Here is a 24,339-nt window from a genome sequence, read left to right as displayed (position 1 = left end):
AATTACCTCTACTTTTGTTTGTTATTTTTGATGTGATACCCGGGGTGTCTGTATGACCCTGGGGAACGGGCTTGGGCTATGCTGCATGAGTTGTAAACCCACATCAAGGCAGTTTTATTCTTTATTTTGATACATTGAGAGATCAATCACTGGAATGGAAGACAAAAGCCTAATTGTTTGATCATTTATCGGAAACACAGGGTTCCAGATATAATGTAAAAATGCCTCTAAACGTGATTCCCTCATTATAACAACACACACCATGATATATGTTAACACTTAAGTCAATGGTTACAGTCAGGCTTTTGTAAAGGTCATCCAAATAGAAATATAAAAGGATGGTCAACTTATACTTGGATCAACTTTGGTAAAAAAAAAAAAGATATTTGTGAATGGTTGTTCACTTTGCTATCATAACTTTCAGGAACTTGTGTGATGCTCACAGATGCATGAGCGTGTGCTAATTTATAACTACTTTGTAAGAAAAGTCAGTATCTATTATTCTTTGTGTGACCATTTAGTTTAACAAAAATATAACTTTCAGCGAGGTGCAAGAGTAGATTAGCATATTTAAGCATTGAGTGTGCATGTCAGTGTGTTAAAGGTATGGGTATTCAAACCAGTATTGTGGGTTTTCATCTTTTATTCGGTGGGTTACTCTTTCCTCACAGATGATACACAGTGAGGTGAGGCAGACAATCACATCATTAAACAATGCATGATAATATTAGCCGACCTTCCCCCAAAATGTTCAACTCAATCACCGCCAGCCCTTTTAGAGAATTTTGACATTTGACACACCCAAATGATAATGTGTTTAGTGATTATATATGCACTGAATCCACCAAATGAAAGCAAAGACTTTCTCTTTCTGACATTTTGTGTTCTTTTATAATCAACAGTAGAAAAAGGCTAGGTTTGCAAAATTCTGCAACTGAACTCTCAAACTGTCAAGCTCATATCTAAAATTGGAAATTGTTGTTGTTGTTTACCGGTGCTTGCGCATCAGTAAAGTTGTTTCTATGTTAGAAATGTATAGTGGAGAAGAAACAGATATATACTTGACTATTACATCTGTCAACGGCAGTGAATGAGTTAAACATTGGTGACATATTCATTTTGACAAGGAATACATACCAAGCAATATGAACTGTGTTACACATACTGGACATCATTTTCAACCAGAAACGCAAAGGCTTAATCTACCAAAACAATATCAAGTCTGTAGAAAAATAAACGTATTTTTCTGACAACGACGATGACCGATGGTTCGATGAGCGTTTGTTGAAAAGTGACGTTAAAAGAATCGGCGGTGGTTCAATCCAGGTAGAGTACCACCTTCACCGAAAAGTCAGTCGGGAGAGGATAGGTTAAATCTCGACTGTGGGCCCCGAACAGGATGATCGCTAGAAAATGAATGAACGAATTAACCTACAAGAAATGGATGTGGCAGTTGCCAAATCCTATGTACTGGAGCCTTGTTGCTTTTGTGAGAATGACCATAGGACAATGCAGCTTATCAGAGTGGTGAAACACGTACTTCGCCGCATTAAATCCTTTTGGGGCTACTGGCACCCTTTCCCAGCCCTTTCATCTGGCTCCCTGATGGCCCAGCTATTACTGTTCTACCCCAGTGTTTGAGAGGATACTCCATGCCTGTGTAGGCCTAGAGGCTGATGAGATTTGGAAACACTGGCACCATCAAATAGCATTGGGCAATTAGATGTACACTCAAGAACAAATGTGGCAAACATTACAAACAACAAGGTACTTCAAGCAAGAATAGGTTAGTTGTTTGGAAAAAATTAAAGTTAATTTAGATCCTAGGTATTGCCTATGGTAATTAGTCCTAAGGAATCTACATTATGAGCTCTAATCTATTAGCCCACATTTCTTGATTAGTATTTGGAGATAAAATACATAGTTATGTCAGTTTTATTTTTTGTTATTTTATTGATGTTGTTTTACCTTCGTGAAACGCAAAACAAGATGTAAAAGTTGCATTAAGTAGCATATGTTTTGTTACGAAAGATGGTTGTAAAAATAAATGCAGAGTGACATGACTGACATTTACAACATTTCCTGGAAAAAAACCCACACACAAAGCAGGAACTTGTGTATCTTAATAATTAGAACAGAAATGAACCTATTTGAATGCTTTTATTGCAACGTGCCGCATGGAATTTTCTCCGTTGTGAGAAACATGACAGAGGCGGTTTCTCATGTTCGAGGAACATGATGAGAGGCCCCGTTCTACTTTTGTGGTGAAAGGTGACATAACCCATAATTCCACTCCAACCACAATGTTCTTTGATCAGACGTTCCTCTGTTAAACTAGGAAGGGGTTTCACATGACATGAAGGAAAACAATGATGGAAAATAGATTTTTAGAGCCTTAATTTTGTCATTTAAAAAGTCCTGGTTTAAATATCACATTGAACAACAACACCCAAAATATGCTAAATTAATAAAAATATTGCTCTAAATATGAATGAATGTGAGCATGGTCTAACTGTAGTCTTTCTTTGACTGGAAGTATAAAAGGAGGGGCCCTTGCCTGCCAGATAAATAAACAATTATATTTATAGATGAATAGTTTTGCAAATAGGGTGTAATATAGAGTGACCTTTCAGACATTTCAATCATGTACATCATAAGTAAAAGTGATCATATGGAAAGGAGAACAGCCACAAAAAATAAAAGAACAAAAAATAAGAAAAAGAAAAAAGTAGAAAGCCTGCTTTTAGCTGTCAGGACAAAAAAATAATAATACAGCAGTCCCTATTAGCATAAAGTGAAGCACAAAAGAGGGAAAAGGCAATGAAGAACAAGACACAAAATAACATTGTCAACAGGCCCCCTAGTGAGGAATTCCTATTTCATATATTTAATTATCCCTGTCAGATAGAAAAGAAGTGAGACAAAGCTGTCTTTGTTCTACCTCTTCATCCCCCGCATGTCTGCCAATTAATTTCAGCATGTGAATATGACTAATTGTCTCTTTGCAGCCACATAAATAATCATTTTGGTTCATGCTGAAGAGGGGGTGGGATGTTGATGTGCCAATTTATGATATTTTAGCACAATGGAACATGCACAATTCAGGTGATCATGTTCGCAGAGTGATGCAACCCCTTTGTAGGCATTGCCCTCTGCCCCAGTCTTGCAGCGAGCATAATGCTGCTGTACTTTCCCCTTTTTTATAAAACAAAAGGATTTGGAAATGTTCTTTGTCTGGAGTGGTGGTTTTAGCATGATAATTAGACAGTGATTTCAGTGATGACGTGTAATGCATATTCAATTTTTTTATTTTTTATTTTTTTTTAGTGGGTGGGGGGAGGGAGGGGGGGGTTGTATGGCAATTAATAGGAAAACATTCAAAGCATCCATAACCCATAAGCCAAACTTCAGGATTGCTTCAGATCATGCACAAACCGAGATGGTTTAAATAAGGGACTCATGTACTTGAATGAAATGAAAGAATGCGATTAAATATGCAAATAAATATGCAAATGAATATGCAAAATATCACATCTTTAACTTTTCATCCAGTCTTGCGTGTTCTTATCTTCTCAACAAACATCTTTTTAGAATGTAAGACTATTTCACTAAGGCTTGATTGATTGATTGATTGATTGATTGATTGATTGATTGATTGATTGATTGATTGATTGATTGGACATATGTAAATTTAATGATTGCATGATCAATTAGTGACTACAATAGGCCCTGTGTTAATCTTTGAGGAAGGTTGCTCATAAGCACTCTGACTGAAAAGATGTTACCATTATTTACTGACATAGGAACAAAAAGCTGTTAAGAAAGGATAGGACTCTAACTGTACCTCCAGAGTTCGATAGAAAAATGTAAACATTATGGTTCATTGGAAAAAATGGCATCCAGTTGTATTCTGGTTACACTGGTTTTAACAGAGCAAGCTTATAAGAGCATACAAAGATGCCATAGCCTCAGCCATATTTGCTGTTTCAGGCCGAACTAGAACGTAGAGTCGTCGATAGACAAGATTGGATGCTTAGCTGTAGCAGGTAACACCAGCTTGCATGGTATTTCAGTCGTTCAATATGAACGCAAAGCATATGGGTGCCCCAATAAGAGGAAAAACAAGGACAAGCACGTTTGTGTGCATAAACCTATGAATTCAGATCATAAATTCATCAAAGAAAGGTGTGCTGAGTCTGGATGGAACCTTGTTAAAGTGGAGAGTATCAAGCTTTGAACTGCAAAATAGCAGAGCAATGTCTGGAATACATTTCAAGAAGAAAGAATATTCTTCTGAGCTGACGAAAAATTACTGGTTAGACAGCTGACCATGCAAAGATGAGCTGTCGAAAAACTTACTGGTTAAGACAGCTGACCATGCTAAGATAACCGAGGTAGCGCTTTAAAGGGGAGCTCAGGCGATCAGCAAGTCATTTAACTATTCAACACAAGTCTGGCTGGAACCCTGTTAAAGTCTAGGATATCCAGCTTTGAACATCAAAATAGCAGGGCAACGTCTGGATTACATTTGAAATGTCTTCTGTAGTGTCAGAAAAAAATGTTGGTTAGACAGCTGATTGAGGGCGGCATGTACACACTTGTTGATCAAGCCAGTAATGTTTGTGGGCAAAATGTAGATATACCAGCCTTTATAGTCAAGCCTTTCAGTCCATTTTCTTGGATTTTATCCACTGCAATTTGGTGTTGATGGCAACAAAAGCACTCAATATCATTCTTTGGCATCTGATCAAAGCAGCAGCCTCCATCTCCGCCCTGCTCTGTCTCTCCAATGGAATGCAACATTTTCTTCCTTTGACAAAATCAGTCTTGCCATTTTCATTGCCGGATTCTGAATCGGTGGCCTTTTCTGGCTCAAATAAATATCCACGTTGGCCTATTTCTTCTTGACTTTCATCAGATGATGGTGATTTTAGGCGTCTTTTTTGGCAAATATAGTATGAGAAACAAAGACTGGGATGCCAGATCTTTATCTTTATCATTTTTACAATATTGCTCCCTTTACTCTGGTTTCTTTCGTTCAGTTCAACAATTTCTGCAGAATAATGTACAAAAATGACCATATTGGGCTTGACATTTGTAGACCTCATAGCAGTGTTGGGAGTAAAAAAAGTCCCAGATCCTCGTCTGACGCAAGTTTCGATGTGCTTGTTTGGGAATTTGGTCAATCAACAATTGAATTTAACTCCAGTAGTTATAGCTCCAAGTATAAAGCTTACTGGGACTTCTCAAATAGACTGCTGTGGAAGGTACTCTCTAAGTGCCCACTTCACAGGTCATTTATCTCCCTTGGCACTCTTCACATAAAAATCGCCCATGGACCTCTGGCATGAAGTTTCTTTTAAACTTAATATACACTATGCGTGCCTTGACCTGCCGCAGGACTCAAGCAAATCAATGTATGTCAAGGACTAAAAGCGTACCTCTCGCATGCAGCAAGCTGATTGGCGGCAATTGGTCTGCTGTGTTCACAGTCACAATGGTGCAAAATGTACTTTTAGATGCACCACATTGCACCCGCTTAACCAAGTATGTGAAAAATACCACACCTTGATCTAGGTCACCTCAGCCTCTGCCTCTCATGCCAGAATTGCACTTGTCACCGAATAGAGCAGAGTGCAGTTACTATTGTCATTATTTCCATTACATTTCAACAATGGGTTAAAATAGGAAGAACACCAAACCATTTACTGTATGTAGTATGAGTAATGGTAATTATATACTGTACAAACAATCATTATTGCTTAAAGTTTTGTTTCTTCACTGGTGTACATACTATGGGTTTAAAATGAGCGGGTTTAGAATGAGCTTGAGTAAACTTTTATTCATTTAATTTATTTAGTGTGCGTGTGTGTGTGTCTAATATCTGTTTAAATATCAACAGGAAATTTAGATTCAATGAAAAGCAGCTAATGTCCATCGATAGCAAACTCTCATGCAGATAGAACGATACATTGACTCCTATGAATGGCATGTTATTTCTTTTGGCCCATTTCACAAACAAAAATGGATGAACGATTTGGTGAACAAATCTTTTGAGCGATTCATTTAAATGAACTGGTAATGATTTTGTACACTTATGGAGTTATTATAATCATCACTAACCTTGTATAACATATATATATATCTCATGACATTGGCACTCCAAATGTGAGTGATAAATACATTTTGCGGGGAGCACAGACCATCATGGAGAGTGATCTTTTTGATTTTCACAAGAAGAAGTCACTTTCTTACCCAAAATATGCACAATTGTTTTCTCCCTATAGCCTAATCTAAGGGTCGGCAACCCGAGGCTCTGGAGCCGCATGCGGCTCTTTCATTCTTACTTTGGGGCCTCTCCATGGTTTCAAATAAATAGTGCTTGCTTCAGATCAACTACAGTACATTGACAGCGTAACAAGCGACACATTTGAATTGCAGTCAATGCCGTTTGAGTGATTGGGTGACAGGGCAACATCTATAGGATGTGTTTGGTGCAACGGGACACAAAACGTGATGCAAGATAACGGATCAGTTTTTGGAAGGTAAAAACAGGAAACGTAAATATAGCGCTGTCTTTCAAAGTAAAAACACAAATGGCAGGTGTATAGGAAAATCTGGTGGAAAATTTTGGTGGGAGTGACATCTGTTATTATAATTCATTTGTATTTTATTTTTTTTCTTGATTACAAATAATCCTTAGCAAATAAAAGACAAACAAAAACAAATAAAACAAAATTTGAAATCTCAAAATTCCCACTTGAATTAAAAGTAACGTGAGATTCTCCTGCTCGTTATAATGGCTGCCCATTGATGAGGAGTTGGCGTGTGATATGATTGCGCTTCTTGGGAACACATAACGAAGCCTACAATTACTACGCATGGCTTGAACACTGTGCAGAAACCTGAGACATGACTACAATGGCAAATACGCAGGAAATACTATTTTCGCATCAAAAAGTTTTCTTTTTCTGCTGTTTGGAACATCGTCTCACACGTTTCGTAAATTATTATAACATTTGAAGAGAAAGTGTGTAAGATTTAGACATTTTTTTCATTAAAAATGAATAAATAAAATTATTTTAAATTTCAAAAACTTGCAAATGAATGTGTTCTTAATGACCAACCGTATCTTTTAAATGTAATCGTAGGTTTAGTTATCATGACATTATATTACATGAGGAGTGGAACTTCTACGGAGGCGGCCATATTTGTTATAGCTACGGACAATGATAAATGCAGCACCTCCTGCTGCCTGTGATGAAAAACAATCATACACACTATCCTTTTAAAGTGGTGTATTTCAAATGCTTGGAATGATTTACATGTAAAACACAAGTCATGAAAGAAGTCTTGATTCGAAAGCCACTCTGGAGTGGATTGATTTAAAAAAGACGAAATACAGTGGTTTACGAGATTAATATGTTCCACAGTTGGGATTGCAACGCAAATTTGCCGTAGGGCAGGCCATCCTTACCCAAACATCGCAGTCCAAGTTGTAAGGTGAAAAATTTCTATAACCAAAGAAGCTTTTCTCGTCATATTTTGTAAAATAGCATTTTGAAACCAAATGAAGATTGATGTGTGATGTCCTGAAAATGAGACATAACAGAACAGTAATATAAACCTAAATTGAAAAACCACTTTTCTCAGTAATTAAGACGGAAGCCACAAAATACGTGCACCCAGCCCTTTAGGTCCCAGAGTTCTCAAAACTTTCCATCCATGTAAATTTGCATTTTTTTTCTCAACAGTCAAGTGTCCAGAAAACACCATCACAAAAGTAGTACAAAAAAATCAATTTGCATTTGGTGTATAAATAGTTCCAGGACAAGGGCTGTTAAGTTTGAAATTAACATGTAAACAGTTGGAAAGTCTGCCCTGCCACCCCCTATCCCTTTCCTTAGCCCCCCACCCCCCTCTGCTGAATCCCTTTTAGTGCCTTGATAAATATACATAAAGCCTCACACAAAGACCTTCTTGTTCCTTTAAATGGGATACTTTTTAATGGAGACATATATTTCCAGGATTATATCAGCATTCACTTGCAAATTTCTAGTTTTAATACTCCAGTTGAGGCAGTCTATGAATAAGCGTATCGTCTGAATGCAGGGAACACCTGGTCCTGAGGGCTGGGCTAAAAGAGGGCTTCAAGCTGACCTGGTGACAGTGCCAAGACTTCACTTGTTCCCAGCCATTCACATTCTCCCCGACATAGTTCCATGCAACAGACTATGTACATATGTACCCCATTTGGCACATCAAAAAGAGATGTGCCCATTGAGAAAAAAAGAACAAACAAATATCAAACGCTAACTTAATACTTTTTGCGTATTTTCACGCCATGAGCAGGTTAGTGTCATTTGGCAAAAAACGTGTATATGAAATTAGTTTAGTCTATTTGTGTCTAGTCAGTGACACAGGCTCGGATGTTAGTACTGTAACGAGGGAGACAATAAAGTTGCAGAGAGTTATTTTGTACTTACTTGGCTGAATCAGAAGATGGGGGATGGGAAAAAAGAGTTGTACTACTTGGAGGCAGAGGAGGATAGAGGAAGGGGCACATGGTCTATTTGTATGCACCCCACATCCACTCAACACACAATCAGGCCTGTATTGCGTTTTGCAAATTTATACCCAGGATGTTGGTTTAGAGTGTTTCCCTGAAAAAAAAAAAAAAGAGAAGGACTTTTTTTTTCAAGTGTCTGCTTTCATGACCAAGAGTGATTGAAGCACACAAACAAATCTTTGTTCTGAAACTCACAGATGCAAAGCATGAGCGCAGAATTTTTTTAGTGTTCTACTACTACTCGCAGTAGCACTTTTTAAAACGCGCTCTAATCACAAGAAGGAAAAAAAAAGTAAGTTTAGCACCCATTAATGTAAAAGGGTCATTTCATTATTGGAACTTTAATTATTTTTTAAAAGGGGATTATGTACAGTAGGTAATAGCAAGAAGGAGGTCCTTTCATTAAGTTGTTTTCTGAATGGGGCATGTTTCAGTTATGTCAAATTATTGTCAAATATGTATGTGTGTGTGAGGGGGGGGGGGTTGTGATAAAATTCAAAAATCTTTGAAACAATTGCAATACACACCACAATCTTACAGATCAACATATTCATGTCAATCTACCAATGAAAGGGTTAATTCACTGGACTTTGAATTGCAGAGCAGTTGTGCAGTACTATGGGGCAGCAACTTTATTCTGTCAGGTATATTTTATATTTACTTTTACGATTGGCGCACTTGACATCAAGAAAATCACACATGCTACTGTATATAGTTGTCATAAATCCGTCATTTTAAGCTACGGGTCGAGAGGGCGCGGAATGAGTGTGAAAAGCTGCTGCAGGAATTATAGGACTCATATGTGTGTGATTGGCAGTTCCCTTGGTTCCTGGGGTGAGGGAGTTCAGAGAAAAGCCGATTATTCCTCTCCCTCAGGTCAAACCTTCATAAATAAACAAGGGGACCGCCTGAGGCACAGTGTTTTAGTATGATTAGCATATCATACAAGCTATCGACAAGACACTTATCATATTACGGCGCGGCAAGCCACAGAGCACACAGAGGTTACGTGTATAGGGCAGCTGAGCATACATCTCTGTTCATTAGAAAGGTCCTCGGGGAGAGAATAAATCATATCAGCACGTGATGCTGCCAGTGCAAGCCTTTGATTCCAACTCTATAATGGATGTTAACAAGGGCTTGTCATAAACCGCAGAGGTGGTAAATTGGTCTTTTTTTCCCTTGGCTTCGATGTATATTCGTTACTAAGAATTCACAAATTGTCAACAGTGTTTCCTTGTTTATTACAGCTGCTACGTTCCCAAAAATACCCACAGAAATCAAAATCTACTAATTCGAGAATAAACTTTTTTGAATATTGTTTGCTCTAGTTACTTTTGTCTGTTTCTTTTGTTTAAAAAATCAATACATAAAACTGATTTTATATACCTGGTATGGATGGTGCACATAAGTGGTACGCAGGTCTGCATGCAAGACAAAAATCTACTCCCCTACTTTCATCAATGACAAACATTGTTAATGCTAACGAAAAAGCTGCTCATGAAATTCACCATCACATATCTGTATTTAATCATCCGTAGAATGTGTAGCAAGATCAAACCAAAGCAAATGTGGCATACAGAATGTAACCAATTTATTTTTCTTTGAATTCCAAAGTATTATCATCTTAACAGTGATCTTTGCTATACACCCAGACTGAATAGCATAGAAAAAACATTCGTGGCACAAAAAAGCTTTGAAGAAAAACTTTCCAGCAATTTTTCTCCCCATGCTTTAAGAGATTCTCGTCTAGAGACTAACTGCACAACTGGCTTTCTTCGGCAAGAGCAAAAAGGCAAGTGCGAAAAAAAAAAAGGAAAGTGCATATTTGTAGTCAGCATAATCGGTTTTACCTTGCTGCCAGCCTTTCTAAAAAAAAAGCTCAGATGTATATTGTAATCATTTTAAATGAAAAAAAAAATATAATACCAAATTTGTGAGGTTTGGATCTTTTGCCATGTTTTGGAGTTATGTTGATCAGTTTATTATTTACAACCAATGTATTTTCTTAATGACTATTTTGTTTAAAAACTTGTATTTTGTGAGGGCTATCGTAACCAGTGTTATACCTGCGTAAATAGAAAAATTCACACTTGCTGGACGAACAAATTGCAAGGTACGGCATACATGCTTAAAAAAGTATTTGCACCTACACGAATTACGCTGAAAGCGTACATGTTGACAGGTATACAAGCTAGTCGAGAAGCAATGGCTAATCGCCCTCCTGCTGGGTGGCAAGACAAACTACAGGCCTAGGACTAATTCAACTGGATAATTAAAAGGATTTTGCAAACCATAACTGATGGACGTATAAAACTTTTCGAGGACGCCCGCAGCTGGTGCGCTGCGAATGTGGGAACAACACACAGAAGAACTTTTAGGACGACTGTTTTTAATGAAAGAATTTGGAATATTATGTCCCGATACTGCGTAAAACATTAAAAAAATATATATATTTATTGTATATGTGCATCCATGTATATATATATATATATATATATATATATATATATATATATATATATATATATATATTCACTCACGTGAATAGAAATCGACCCCCCCATATAGGGAATGGAAATGAGGAAAAAAATACTTGATTTTTACAGACACAAATACAGTATATATATATATATATATATATATATATATATATATATATATATATATATATATATATATATATATTCACTCACGTGAATAGAAATCGACCCCCCATATAGGGAATGGAAATGAGGAAAAAAATACTTGATTTTTACAGACACAAATACAGTATATATATATATATATATATATATATATATATATATATATATATATATATATATATATATATATATATATATACTGTATTTGTCTGTGTAAAAGTCAAGTATTTTTTTCTTCATTTTCATTCCCTATTAGGGGGGGTCGACTTCTATTTGCATCACTTGAAACCAGGCCAATCTTCTCCACATATCTGTGTTTGAACATTAATTTGAATGTGAAAATGTGAAATAAGTAATATGTCATTCACAAGGCTGAAAATTATTATATGTACCTCAAATTCAATATACAGGGGGTCCTCGGGTTACGACAGTCTCGTAGTACGATGTTTCGAGGTGACAAACGCGTGAGGTAAATGATTGGGAATCACCATGGAAGTGAAATTCGATATCAATAAGCAGTCCGAAAACAGTGAAACGCCAACGAACAAGTTGTTGTGCGCAAGAGTGACCGTTCAAGTGCTGTAATGTGTTTTCGGGTATTGAGGATGTAATAAAAGCGAGGTTGAGATTGACCCTGTCTCCCCACAGAAATTTGGGGTACACCATGCCTTAAGAATGGATTCACGTCGTAAGTCGAGGACCCCCTTGTAGTGTGTATCCGTTTCAGCGCATAAAAGCATTTTCATCAAGCTACCTTTTTGCCACTTTGTTGTCAACAACAAGATTACATGGATAATTTTTCCGGTGAACCCATTATGAAAAGTTAAAGATGGCTTGACTTGTCCGTTCAAGACAAAAATGCGAAAGCAGTGGCATTGCATGTGTGGATGTCAGCAGGTAGAGGGATTAACACATTGCCAACAATATGTTATTCAATATACAATGAAGAAATGCATGTATAAACGTTGTCATGTGTGTGTGTTTGCTCTGTGCCTAAGCAGTGTTCGATTGTGCCACGAGGGGGTGGGGTCACCAGCCTTGCGCACCTGTTCCCCATTACCCATCAGGGTCTTTTTAAGGCTGGTCGCTACAGGAGAGCGACGCTGGGTTATTCCTTCGCCATACTCCCTGCGCCCAGTGAACTCCCATGCCTCGCGTCCCTCTCGCTTGTGATTCTTTTGGTTGGTACTTTTCTCTAGTTGTATTTTTGCTCGCTTTATGTTTTTTGTTGTTACTTTGTTCCTAGTCGTTCTCCTGTAGCCTCAGCCCCCCCCCCCCCGTTGCCTTACTCCTCAGTTGGACTGATCCCTCCTAGACGTTCTCATCTCTCCCTTATTTCGTACTTTGAGACTTTTGTTTGTACTTTCCCGTTCCCTTTTTGACACCCTTATTTTCCACGCCAGACGTGCGCTTTTTGTTGTAATAAACTCTTTGAACCCAACCCCTCGGTTGTCGGTCACATCCTGCTCGGGGTCCCCCGTGACAAAAATAAAGTAATTTAATCTTTTTAATAACACACACCATGTGTTTTAATTGGACAGCCACGATATGTGTAACCACTAAAGTCAGGTGAAGACTTAAACTTGGATTTTCTTTTTTTTTTTTTAATGCAGCCAAATTTAAGTAAAAAAAAGGGAGTGTAAATTTACACAAGGTATTCTTGTACAATAAACCTGCAATAGATATGGTCAAAGTATTTTTTTGTAGATTGGGCTCCTGTCGTGCTGGAGGCAGCCAGGAAGTAAGGAGCGGGTCAGGAAATCTCAGAGGCAAGGAACAGCGTGCAACGAAGCAAGGCCGATGGGCAGAAATCTTTCGTGGCAAGACCGGCATGAGACTGCTGCCCCAGGATGATACCTGATTTTTGGACACAAATGTGCATGCCCTTCTTCAAGCTCTGTGGCGTTACAACATGGTGATTGGCTCCGGGCCGAATAATCTTTTGTGACCAAAACACCCTACACCAAACGTGCCTGCGCACTCGAGAGTGAATTTCAACTTGTCACCAAGGATTTTTGCAGGCCTCCCGTCTTCATATTCTAATTTCTATATCAAATTTTGACAATACCACAAAAATGTTACTAATATATTATAGTACATATGCAAAAAGCTCATTGCGCCACCAAAATAAGATTAAGTGCTTTGCCACATCAATTGAAATCCCACTACTTCCACTTCTTAAAAAAAAGATATTCACTTATTAGAATCTCATCTTGCAGGCCTTCCTATCAGCAAAGTCATCTTCGGATGCTTGTCAGATCCAAAGCCTTTGCTCTGCTGTTGATAGACTAGCCAGTCCACTGAGACGTTCTTGTCCCATGCTGCTCCTCAAATAAATCTTGTTTTGGCCGAATAACACAATCTTTGTCATGGGAAATTGATACCTACCTAGAAAGTGATCTTGTAATATTGCTCAGAAAATCTCCATTTTTTTTTTGGTTCGGTAAGTAGTTTGTTGGGCGTTCTTGAAAGAGTTGATATAATACAGCTTTTTGCAGTGGCATCAGGAGACTGGATAAAATCAGAGTCCTCGATCTGAGGACGGAATAGCACCTCTAACTGGTCCAATTGTGGGCATCACAGAATCCGCCTTTCTGCACTCCCCTGTGGCTGTGCAGGTGACAGGGATGACAACTTTTGATTGCCTGGAGAAGTGGGACACGAAAGGAGTGTCAATGGTGGCTCAGTTATGGCGCTAGTTAACAAGTCGCTGCTCAACTCCGGCGAGAGCCGCAGGAGTGTCATGTCATGTTCAGCCTGGCTTGGACTGAAAAACATGTCTTTTGTAGACATTTTAGGTTTGACTTCATTTTTCATATTGCTATCACCTGTTTTTTTTTTTTTTTTTGCCTTTAAATATGATCAGTCTTCGATGGCACCAACATCCACTTCTATTTTTTCCTTTTAACTCATGGAGCATTGTCATTACTTTTGTGGCTGACAGGTGCCATGGTCAGGTGATTGGACAAATAATCACTTTATCCCGTCTCCTAACTAGCCACACAGAGTAAATGACGCTGCACAAGCAATTCTGTACAAAATAATTCTGGACGTTTTTTTGTTTGGGTGTTTTTAACCTCTTTATGGGCCCTTACGAAGCCACGGGCCCCAGTGCATTGAATCGGCCGCATGAGCAATATGTACACCTCTGCCAAAGCTCCATGCAGGGGAGTTAGCTGGATTGGCCTCCACTTGAGACTCCACTTATGCACACCGGCAGGTGGAAAGTTTCCATAGCGAGGCGACAGGCAAAAGGCAGCTGCCCTGGGATAGCACCTGATTTTGGTGCTCTAGTGTACGCACGCCCCCTCTCTGAGGACCGTGCTGGGGAGGAAGCTGGATTTTGAGACTCAATTGATGAGCACCTTCGCATATGCTTTATTATAGTTATGATTATGATTTCAGATTATGTTAGGCCACCAGAGAAAGCCTTGCTGGCCCAAGCCATGACTTTTTCCTCATGATCTGAGCCCTGCGGCTTATGGTCCAGTGCGGCTTATCTGCTGTTTTTTTCCATCGGTCAAGCAAATGTGTGCATCTGCTCAAGGAATCAGTTTATGGAACAACTATGACATAGAACTGAAAAGGTGTGAATCAATGGCTGTGCTCAAAAAGAGTTTTAAAACATATTATTCACAATATTTTTTTAAAGTATAAATTCAATAAGATCTTGTATAAAAGTTTGTGACGTGTAAATTTGATATACAGTATGCAGTATATATGAATGTATTTATAATATAATGATTGTATATAACATTTATGTGCAGTGTGTGAAATGTTCACTAAATTAATCTATCAATTAAACAATGGGAGACAGAATGCTATTAAAGTATTGATTTCAAGTTTGAACTTCTATTTAACTCTGCAGTATTTTGTTGGTGATGTGGAGGTAATATCGATCCACCCATTTTCTATAAATATAATGTTGGGACTAAACAAATAGGCATGTCTGTTAAAGAGAGGATGTTGCAGTTGGTAGACATTTTAAAAAAACATATTAAAAGAAAACTAAAACTTTCATACACCACCATTTTGCATAAATATCTGATGTTATGACGTGCGTCTTGTAGTCCAGTGAGGTTTATCTGTGGCAAAGGATGTTTTTTTTTTTTTTTTTTTTTTGCTGCTGTGGTTTATATAGCGGTGTGGCTTATAGTTCGGAAAATACAGTGTGAGTGTGCGTATATACATATATATATATATATATATATATATATATATATATATATATATATATATATATATATATATATAAACATTAAATAGAAAAAGTTGTGGACATTAATTAAAATCCATGATAAAGTGAAGCCGCCCAACCGTGAGGTTATAAGGGAACAATGTATTCCCCAACCGGACAATTGCTATATTTTTCAGACTATAAAGCGCAACTTTTTCATCATGTTTTGAGCCCTGCAGCTTATAGTCCAGTGCGGTTTATCCGTGACAAAGTGTGCCTTATAGTCCGAAAAATCCGGTATATCTTTCTTTCCAAAAATGTGGTCATTTTTGGTTGCTGTTGTAAACACAAATGAAACATTTAATGTCTTTTACTTCTGTTTGAAGTTTGACTCTATCCCACAGCTTACACGTGACACTTAAAAGGGTTCCTACTAAATAGTGAAATGCAAGAAAGAGGAAATAATCTCCTTTTGGCAAAGGCAATGCAAAATTATCTCAGTCAAAAATTACAATTCCTTTCCATGCTGTGCTGCATAACTGCTTGAGCAAACCGGAGTATTCCCAAATCTCTGACATGCTCCTCAGATTTCAATTTGGGCAAACTTCTTCACATGGCTCATCTCACCAAGAGCCACAATTAGTAGCTAGCCACTCTGACCAAGGAGAAGGAGCAAATGACATCCACACCTAAGCTCTCCTAAGCCAGAGGAGCCAGTCTGCCAAGGATCCTCAGTGGTGCCGTTTGCAGTCAAGCATAACCTCTTTAGGTGGGTCATATGCTGGAAAAGGGTGGTATTAACTAACTGGTTAAAGCGTTGTATTAACCCCCTGAGAGCCAGACCTGTGAGGTGTGTGAGCAACCAGGTGAAGTATCTTAGAAGTTGAGTGCAAGACCTGGATTTTTTTTTCATACTTTTCTGGGCTCAGTGTAGTAGCCAAAAACATGGATCAGACTAACGTAAATGTGCCCTAATGTCACACTGACCGAGATATGCCAAAGGGTATGCCATCCTAAATGTCTTGCAAAGTGTAAAACTGATTTAAAATGATTTTTTTTTTTTTTTTTTTTTACTCCATAACACCCATCACTTCTTTTCTCCCATGATTATCCATGTACATGTTACTGAATGCAGGTTTCCAATTGCCCCTTTTGATGCCATTCACCAAGCCCCCACCCTTCTTTGATACCCTCCCCCATATTTCCCCCTCCTGTCGATGCAAATTAGAACTTCACACGTAGTGACAATCTGCCGGGTGCGCTGTGATTTTACACGACCAATTAAGGCCCACTTGGCAGTTGTGTGAACAGTTTCATTAGAGGAGATAATATTGCAAAGTGAAATGATAAGCAATCATTATGATTAATGCAGAGACATTACATTGCCTGTTAATGAGGTGTAAATGATCTCATTATTTTTGAAAGAGTACAGATTAGATTAAAGCGGAGTGGACAGCACTCCTCTGTGTTCAGACAAGTTAGTGTTAATTAGGCCCAATCTCCAGGAGCAAATGAGCCGCAACCCTTTGGTAAACAATTAGGCTTCCATTGCCCAGGGCAAGATGGCCAAGGATAGGCAAGCTAATAGATAGATGACTAGAGAGACGGATGTTGAGGGAGTCTTAAAATCTAAATCTGTCATTGTTAGAAATTGTCGTCGGGAGTTAGACAAATGATATGGGTGATGATCTTCAATAATTATTGAGGTCATGCTGAGTAAAACTATGTTGGGTAGGTCAATAGTGTTCTACAGTGTGAGTATTTTTCTTATTTGAGTGGTGCATTTGAACAAAGCAAAAATCTCGAAAAGCACATGTCTTCGGGCAGGCATGTCCAACCCCGCTTCTCGAGGGCCTCTTTCCTGCAGGTTTTTGAGGTTTGAAAGATCAGCTCATCAGCTAGCTCAGAAGAAGTCTGATCACGATCCTGATCATTTGAATCGGCTGAATTGGACGATGGGCGGGATTTTGACATGCGTGCCTTAAAGCCAAATTATCAGAACTATAAATAATATAAATAATCAGAACGTAAAAAAATAAAAGCTGGAGTCTGGAGAAAATTCTTAGGGCCTTTGTATATTCTGATTTACTGTCAAAATAATAGAAGTCCCATTGGCAACATAGTTATTTTTTATATGCATTCTAGGATGTAAAAAGTATGGTAATTAGAGTTTGTTCAGGTAAATATTCTTGCATTTTCAATAAAAGAAATAAGAGTTTACAGAATTAGTTCTCCCTTCTATTGTCCCCATGATTGAATAGATAAGTAAAAAACAGTTGAGTAAATTCTATAGGAGCAAACAACTTGCTTGCTTTGTGCCAACTACTATTGTGTAACAAAATGTTTTTTTGTTTAAATTGTTCCAATTTAAATGAAAGTTTTACCCCCCAAAAATACAAGATTTATTTATTTATTTATTTATTAGTCTACTGCTGCAAACCAGCTCTGGTCAACCTAATGTGATGGAAATCACAGATGTTGGCTTGGTCATCAAAATAAATGACGACTCATGAATATTTTGACACTCCCAACCAATTGGTGACTGGAGCGTACTGTAGATTAGACAATGAAAATGCATTAACAGTGAGTGAGATTTCAACCAATGACAATATAGAACAGTGCTTTCTAATTATATTTTGCAAAGACCCTAGGAAAGAGAAAAGTTTTCACAGCGCCATGCTCGTCTTGCCAAAGAGTTATAAGATTATTAACTATAAAAGTTGCACACACATACCTAAAACTAGCATTTTTAACATTAACATAATAAAAAGCAATATAAGTCCACTTTTTACAATTATTCAACTTTTTACAGCATTTATATCACAGGTGTCAAGTTCAAGGCCCGGGGCCAGATCCATTTTATGCCCGCAAAATGCTCCTTTTACTTGTACCTACCACGCATGTTTTTGGAATGTGAGAGGAAACCAGAGTCGTTGGAGAAAACCCACATGTAAACTCCACACGCTAAGGCCGGAGCCGGAAGCTAACCCCTGACCTCCCTGTGCTAACTAGTCTGTCACCTTGCCACCAAATAACTAACAATAATGATAACAATAATGCTAATAATGACAATAATGTTTGGTGCTTTATCATATACTGGGCACACGTGTCACTTCCAGGGCGTTGTTACGCATCTTTTTTGAGGGTTGTAGGGAGCTTAGGGGGTGAAGTCTTATAGCTTTGAATAGTATTCTTGTATCTAATCTACAGACACATTGAACTAACATCTGTGGGAAATGTTTGCCTGTGACAACATTGATTTTACCTTGCTCTTGCTTTGTCTGAAAAGATATGTTAAGGTTATTCAAGAAAAAGTGATGCTGTAATCCTTCTGCCATAGGAGTTATGTTTCAGAAGCATGAGGCTCTTATCAGTGATTGATAACGCTTAACTCAAAAACATATAGAAGCATTAGGAATGTCAATATTTTGCTGTCAACTGAAGGTGACCCCTGGTTCCTCTGTTTGCTGTGTGTGCACGGAGGGCTTTGATGGTAAATTTGTAAGGGTGGTTATGTGGGGAGGCTATTATGGATTTGCTATCTAGCCTCAAGTGTTTGTGGCTGATTATGTGATTAAATCAATAATAATTTCTGTTTGGGCTCCTTTGCTTCTCTGCTTCATCTCCCTTTTCCTGTGTAGTTGAGCAGAACAGCGGCTGGTGGGAACACATGCACTCATCCACACTTATGCACCAAAATACATGCACAACTCATTGATTCCTCATTATTCTTTGGTACACTTTACCGAATGGTTTTGCTTCAAAAAATAAGTTCATGCCAAAACGGCTTTGAAATGTGGATTTACATTAAAAAAAAAAGGAAAAGATTTGATTGTGTAGTCTTAGAGCAGGGGTTCTCAAACTTTTTGGATTCAAGGGCCCCTTTTAGAATGCAAATTTTCCAAGGACCCCGTTTACAATTGTTTGTGAAAAAAAAATAATTAAGCCAAAGATAAGTGCCATTTCTATTCACAAACAGATTTAATTTATAAACAAGTATCCATCCATCCATTTTCTAGAACCACTAGTCCTCATATGACATAGGTTTGCCGGTTCCTATCCCTGCTGGCACCGGGCAGTGGGCAGGGGACTGGTTGCCAGCCAATTGCAGGAATCTGACCAGTATATTTGCTACTTTTTAGCTATACTGAAGTTTAGAAAATAAATATTGCAAATTGCATCCTTCCTGATAACAAACTGGGTCAATTTTCAATTATTTTGTCAAAAACAGCTTTATAAAATAAAATGCCACTTTAGCTTTGCTGGCTTCATCGATTCATTAGCAAGCCATTGTACACACCAAAAGCATTTTGACAAATTTCAAAATTATTACATTTTAAAAAATAAATTAAACTGATTGAATTGATTGCTTTATTGAAGAGTTGTGGATACACACGCACACATACACACACACACACACACACATACACACACACACACACATTTATATATATATATATATATATATATATATATATATATATATATATATATATATATATATATATATATATATATATATAAAAATTGAGCAAAACAACAATTTTTGTTACGGATAAAAAAAACAACATTTTTTGTCACCGATAAACCAATGCAATATAAGCCTCAGGTCATAACATCAGATATTGACGCAAAAAAATGTTGTATGGAAGTTTTTAAATTTTTTATAGTTATTTAAAAAATATAATAATAATTGCCTGCCAACAGCAACATCCTCTCTTTAACAAAGACAACATGCCTGCATATTTAGCACCAACATATTTATGTAAAAATGGATGGATTATTTTCAACATAACAACAACAGAATACTTAAATAGCAGTTCAAACTCAAAATCAATTCTTTGACAGCGTCTTCCTCTGTCTCTCAATGTTTAATTGCTAGATTATTTGAGTGAAAATATAAACAAATTGCAGATAATTCATGCATACAATCATAACTATTTAAATACAATCATATATACCTTATATCAAATTTACCAGTCCAGTTACTTAACTTTCGTCAGTCCCTGAAAAGGATAAGCAGAGCAAAATATGGATGGATGGATGGATGGAGGATGGACGGACGGATGGTTAACATCCAACAAATTTGCAAAGCTTAGATATTCCTACCTGTATGTTTGTTATTGCAATGGATTTAATTAGTCATTTAAGTACACATTATAGTATGGTTTGGTGCCAAAATATGTTAGTCATTTAGCTGCACATGCTTGCCTCGCCTGTTCTGCCAAGTTGGATGTTATGTCTAGACTGCAGGAAATGCAACATTACATTTGTTTACAACCAACAGGAACTAGAACCAGAAGCTGTTACGAGATTAAAGGGTGCTACCCAGAGAGAAAATGTGTGTGCTTCAACCCCCTGGCTTTGTCAACAATCAAGCCAATAAAGGAGAGGCAACACGGAGAGACGGTGCAGGATTGTTGGTGCTATCTATCAGATAAACATTAATTTCTAAACACTGCATTCTTCACCGAGATGGAACATCAGAAGTTGTGTGCTTTTGCCTTCACTCTATTGATGGTGCACGATGTGTGACTACAACATACACGTAGTTTGTCTGTGGCCGTGCGTGTTGAGTGATTGTGTGTGGCTGCATTAACTCTGAATCCCTCAGCAACCCCTTAAATCTATACCCAATAAAAATCAGTGCAGGCTTGAAAAACAAAACTCAGGGAAACATCTGTAAAACATTGATTTTGCAGATTGCAAACCAGCTGCATGGCTAATGAGAAAAGAAATCATTTTTGATTAATTAAACCAAAAATTGGAGAATCTACGATGCCACAAGGGGGATGACAAGTGCTGCAGGCATGATCGCATAGGAGGAGGAGGACGTTGCCGGAGCAAAGGAGATGCCCCCTGTCAGCTTGCTCAAGCAGCGAAGGAGAGGCAAGGGAAATGCTGCTTGAAGAAACATGGCTTCTATTATGGAGATAAAAAAAAAGGGTTAAATATTTCCACTCAGTAACAGATTCCTGTTGACCCAGAGAATGTTGATGAAAACGTGATTACAATCTTTAAATTGTAGTTGGCTTGTTTACCACAAAAGAGAAGGCTGGTGTGACCAGACAGCAACATTATTCATTAAAAGCATTGCAAGTGAAATATTTGAACGGTTTTATGTACAGTATGAATAAAAAACTGCTTCAAAACTAATTTAGTTAAAAAACAGTTTTCATGCATGTCTTTTTTTTCCAGTACAACGGAATGGTAATTTTGGTACTTACAATTGGTATTCACAATTTCTGTAAATAGAAATACCTGTATAAGTAATTAGCATAAAAAAACTGCACACTTTGAGGAAACGGAGCTTCAACCAACCAATCTTGAATACTCGAATATGGTGTTTGGCAGTGTTATTGTTATTGCAGTAAAGACAGTTTTCACATGCATAGCTTTGCCCTAAAAAATGTATTTCAATGTATGATTTCTTTTTTTAAACTGCAGCATTTTTTTACTGGGTTTTAATTGCTTATGAGCATGTTACCATTGTTGATTTGTACAGTATATGTACATTTTACTAATGCATGTGAAAGGAAAGTCAGGACTGAGCCTTAGGACCAAATGACCAGAGGTGGGCCTTGAGGGCCAGCAAGACCTTCTCTGCTGGCCTAAATATATTCAGAAAAACACATTTACTAAGAAATATCTTAAAAGAAATTATTCTCCCTAGTCTGTTGTATGGTGGATTTTTTTTTTTTTTTTGCAGTGCTTGCATTGCTCTATATTATATTTGAATTTTTTCCATTTCAAAGATTGGATACAAACTTTTTATTCTACCATATTACAGCTAGCTCGAGTTGTCAGGTTCAATTCAATCTGCCAAAGACTTCAAAATGAAAAGAGAAGGGCCTGTCCACTTAAAGTGAATGGACAGAGCTTGTTCTGTTTACAGCGCTCTGACCAATCATCTCACAAGACCTCAGGGTTAGCTCGCTAGGCCTTTGTCAAAATCAACAAGTAAATTTCCTGTGGTTGGATAAGCTCTCCAGGGAGTCTGACAATGTCATCTTGCCACAAAATGCAGTGAATTTGAACCAGGATATTTACTACCTACACATTTTTTTTCAACACACGATGGCAGATGGAGCAGAATAGGTGTATCTGATTGCAGATATAATTGTCATACTATTTTCATGACAGACCTTCCAAGAAAAACTGGATATTGTTCGAAAGGTTCGGTCTACCCCCATGTTGTCTGTCCCAGCAGGGAGAAGGTTTTGCCCATCATATTCATAAAGACAACTCTGAAAGTTAGCCATGGCTGACAGCATGTAAGAAATGCTTCAAATTGTATTGCTCGGAATGAAAGTTGTTTGGTGTTTGGAGCAATACCGTGTTTCTCTACTTCAAACATTTCATTTCAATACATAATTGTCTTGTTTAATGGTTATTAAATCAATGGCAACAAATGTCAAAAATACTGCAAATAATAGATTTTAAATGCGCTGGAAAAAAATGTGGATTGATCAGCCACTCTGAAGAGTGATGTAATGTATTTGTGTGAATTCTCAAGTTCAGCTGCCCCATTGAGGAATATTAATTTAGGTAGGAATGTGAACAAATGGTGAAAAATGGATGGATGGATAAATATGACGCCGTTGAAGCCCCAAGTTTTTAACGCATGGTCCGCCTCTGCAAATGACAGAGCTAATTGTTTGTGTCTTTTCCTTCACTTACTTTAAAAACCAACCATGACGATATAATTACAACTGTAAATATTTGTGTATTTGTATTTCATTCAAAGTTTCTGTTTTGAGTATGATGAAACGTCAGCTAAGTAGCTAGTATACACATTAAAGTTTTTAAACCGCTTCCTGTAACTACAATTCTGTGTCACATTGTGGCAAAAGGTACAATTTTGTTGGAATAATGCACCTTGTAAATTGTAGTTGTGTAAACCAAACATAGGTTGCCATGACTACTTCCGGTGGAAGAGCTTCTTTACAAGATGAAAAAAAATAAGCATCTTGTGCAAAGCTGATGTTAGTCACAAGGCAGCGAACTTTGAGTTTGAACTGTAGCAAAAAGGACTTTCATCCGTTTTTAGATTAAAATACAGAACTTTAACGTTAACTAAGTAGGTGCTACATCATCCTGACTCTTCAATTGTCTTAGTTTCTCAATTAACCAAAAAATCCCAATGATTTGAAGACAGACTAGAGTGAGTGGAACATTGATGTCAATAAAACTTTTATTTATTTATTTAAGATGTTTTTTTGTGTCTTTTTTTGTGTTTTTTTAAGATGTTTTTTTTTTTCAATGAATTTTGGGGCGCCCTGAAATGGGAGGAGTCATCTTGAATTTAGACATCACTGAAGGGAGAAGGCAAGCCTAGTAATTCTTCCTGGCTTGGTTTGTCACATTATGTTGTTAAATAAAATCGTTAGATATCGCCAATAAAATTCCTATGCACATTCCTGCTTTTATCCACTTCAACCTGGAGAAATGTAAAAATATTCTACACAATATTTTGGATTTTTTTCTTTTTTAACAGCAAATGTGAGCTCACTTTAAGTTAATCCTTTATCATGTGACAAACTCAATAATATTGTGATGGTATTTTTTACATTTTTACAGATTGAAATTGACACCAATAGGAGGTATATCCATGTACATTTTGGTGACGATGGAATGCTATTTGGAGACGTATTTATTGGTGGCGTAAGTTTTGACTGTGGACTTCCAACAGCTCTTTGGCCCACCTGCCTCTTCCTGTAGCTAACTGGCTAACAGGAGACTGCCGCTGTCACCCCCAGAAATGTACACATGTTGATACAGTCAAGATTAGTGGGATTAAATACTCATTTTACAAAGGAAATATGAGGGACGGACAGCCGCTGATTAGCTGAGCCATAGCAGAGCAAACGCTGGCTTATGTCCGACAAAAGAGTCAACCTTCACTGTGGGGCAGCATTAGAGTCAGTCCCACTCTGTGGTGGAGG

General features: G+C 37.6%; 1 long non-coding RNA gene across 2 annotated transcripts in view; it reads right to left on the bottom strand.

The window, feature by feature from the left end:
• Positions 1–634: 634 nt before the first annotated feature.
• LOC148425777 (uncharacterized) overlaps positions 635–24,339 on the bottom strand; it is a 56,983-nt gene continuing 33,278 nt past the window's right edge. The window contains exons 5-6 of one of the 2 annotated variants that reach the window (XR_015865110.1): positions 8,487–8,663; positions 635–1,406 (exon numbers count right to left, since the gene is read on the bottom strand). This is a non-coding gene — a long non-coding RNA (uncharacterized LOC148425777). Of the gene's footprint in view, positions 1,407–8,486; positions 8,664–20,006; positions 21,317–24,339 lie in introns of those variants that run through there. The other variant, XR_015865111.1, reaches the window with a different exon arrangement.

Source organism: Hippichthys cyanospilos, chromosome 3, assembly GCF_059441005.1.
Source record: "Hippichthys cyanospilos isolate Australia breed blue-spotted pipefish chromosome 3, RoL_Hcya_1.0, whole genome shotgun sequence".
Classification (NCBI taxonomy): domain Eukaryota; kingdom Metazoa; phylum Chordata; class Actinopteri; order Syngnathiformes; family Syngnathidae; genus Hippichthys; species Hippichthys cyanospilos.
The sequence above is the reverse complement of the archived record's forward strand: the minus strand, read 5'-3'. Positions and strand labels throughout refer to the sequence as shown.